Here is a 2665-nt window from a genome sequence, read left to right as displayed (position 1 = left end):
TGAGCCCCACTTCGGGCTCTGTGCCGACAGCTCAGGGCCTGGAGCCTGTTTCAGATTCTGTGTCTCCCTCTCTCTCTGCCCCTCCCCACTCATACTCTGTCTCTCTATCTCAAAAATAAATAAACATTAAAAATTTTTTTAATAAAAAAAGAAATGGCATGCTTCTTTAAAAAAAAGAGAAATACATGCATGAGGAAGTTCATATTACATTGTTTCCAATATAGAAATATTGGAAGCATTCTAATATTTGCCTTTAGGAACTAGTAAGAGTAGGTATACCCATTCAGTCAAGTTCTATGCATGTGATAAAGGCCTGTTGTAATTCATCTACTGCCTTAAGAAAATGTCCACAATTTCTATTTAAATAACAAAATCATGATAAATATTCAGAGACTTAAAACAAAGTACTTAATGTATTTATTCAAGGCTTCTTTTATGGCCCCACAATGAAGTTTTACAGTTTTCTTCCAAAAGGACCTTTACAGTTTTTACATTTATTTCTGTATATTATGTTCTATAATGCCATTATGAATGGAACCTGTTTTTCAACTGTATTTCCTATATAAATGTCTATATCATTTATATAAAATATATTAATGTTTGCATATAAGAAATCTCCAGATTTTGTATGTTAATTTATAATTGGGATTCTTAATGAATCATCTTACTATTTCTAGTAGTTTCATTTCCTACCCCTTATATTTTTTTATATTTCCTTCTCCACACCCCAAGAGGAGCTGTTAAATACAACTGAAGTTCAGGGGAATTTTACTGCTAAACACCTGGGAAAAGAGAGTAGGGAACAAAAAAAATACACATATTTGGAAATAAAACAGTTTTACAAAATCAAGTAACTACGTGGCCCATGAACTAAGGTTCCTAACGCCGTTCTCCATCTAGACCAGGGTATTGTTCACAAACTTTTCATGCTTTCTCCAAATGAAACCTTAGGCAGGAGCACAATATGTAAAACCGTGCTTTAAAAATTACTCTTTTTTGTAGCGCCTGGGTGGCTCAGTTGGTTAAGCATCCGACTTCGGCTCAGGTCATGATCTCACGGTTCATGAGTTTGAGCCCCATGTCAGGCTCTGTGCTGACAGCTCAGAGCCTGGAGCCTGCTTCAAATTCTGTATCTCCCTCTCTCTCTGACCCTCCCCTGCTCACACTGTCTCTCTCTCTCTCAGAAATAAATTTTCTAAAAAAGTTACTCTTTTTCAATCCCTTGGGGTCTCCAGATAACTTTTGGACACAAATAGGGCATGTGGTACAGTCCTAATGGCATCTTCCAATGATCACCATATTCTGGGCTTTGATTTGGCATGGAGAACCCAAAGACAATGCTTTAAAATCTGTTTAGCCAATTCTTGAAAATTCCTACCTGTTGACCTTATAAAGATACCACAGGGAGGGATTAAAATTTCAATGTTTCAGTGGGGCATGTGGGTGGCTCAGTCTGGTTAAGCGTCAGACTCTTGGTTTTGGCTCAGGTCATGATCTTGCAGTTCTTGGGTTCAAGCCCCACTTTGGTCTCTGTGCTGGCAGCACAGAGCCTGCTTGCGATGGTCTCTCTCCTTCTCCCTCTGCCCTTCCCGACTTGTGCTGTGTCTGTCTCTCTCAAATAAATAAACTAATAAACAAAAATTTTAAATTCCCATGTTTCTGATTTCTCCTTCAATAGGAGAGGCTTCACGAATTTGCGCATCATTTTGTGCAGAAGCCATACTCATCTCCTCTGTACGGTTCCAGTTTTAGCATTTAGCTGCCGAATCGAGCACGGTTTCTGCTGACCTTATATCTTTATGAAGATTATGATTTACAAAAGGTCTTACTCTGTGTGCCTACAGCCGCTTCCCCAGAAGTCAGGAAAGTCAAATCAAAGCGGAAAGAAAGCAAAACAAAACAAAACTTTTAAAATGACGCAGACCAAGGATAGGCCTCTACCACAATGGGGCTTTCGCCCGAAACTGTGCCTGGTACAAATCATTCTTGCAGTCGCATTTACATAACTGGCTAAGCTGAGAGGTCTGCCGTCTGACCAGCACTCAGTTATAAATTTGGTTCTTTGAGTCCTGTGTCAGGTAGAGCCAGAAGCCGTGCTCTGGAACTTCTCATTCTCCTGGCACCCATCTCTGTGTGCTTGCATAAAAATCCATCTGCTGGTATATGGAGGGATTTGAATTGCAAGGCTGCATTTGGTAAGTGGATGAGATAACACATCAAAAGTTTTCCACACGATGAAATTGCATCTCCCAGCATTATACTTTCTGATTAACGGACTAGGCTAAACTACATTGTTTCTGAGCAAGAGCCTTTCTCCCCCAATCATTTCTTACAGCAGAAGAAGCTGTCACGCTCTAAGCAATCACACTGACCAGAAGGCTTTCTTTACAGTAAATCCTGTCAGCTGTGAGAGGCTCTATAGAAAGTACAGTATGGCAAAGGGATTAAATGAATATCTTAGGTGACTGCTTTGCTGTGATTGGTATAAAGAGAATAAATACGCAGTTGAGGAAAACTACAGCTATCCAGACGTACATTACTGAATTAGCTTAGCCACGACTGAATACACTAATCTTTTTCTCCTTAACATGCCTGCTTTCACTTCTCTTTCTTTTTTTTTAAATGTTTTATTTATTTCTAGGAGAGAGAGAGAGAGACAGTGTGA

General features: G+C 39.4%; 1 non-coding gene across 1 annotated transcript; it reads right to left on the bottom strand.

Moving 5' to 3' along the window:
- Window positions 1-1670: 1670 nt before the first annotated feature.
- On the bottom strand, window positions 1671-1774 carry LOC144228832 (U6 spliceosomal RNA). Its single transcript, XR_013334279.1, has one exon. It is a non-coding gene; the product is annotated as a U6 spliceosomal RNA (small nuclear RNA).
- Window positions 1775-2665: the final 891 nt, after the last annotated feature.

The sequence above is a fragment of the Crocuta crocuta genome, unplaced genomic scaffold (genome assembly GCF_008692635.1).
Source record: "Crocuta crocuta isolate KB4526 unplaced genomic scaffold, BGI_CrCroc_1.0 scaffold253, whole genome shotgun sequence".
NCBI classification, from domain to species: domain Eukaryota; kingdom Metazoa; phylum Chordata; class Mammalia; order Carnivora; family Hyaenidae; genus Crocuta; species Crocuta crocuta.
The sequence above is the reverse complement of the archived record's forward strand: the minus strand, read 5'-3'. Positions and strand labels throughout refer to the sequence as shown.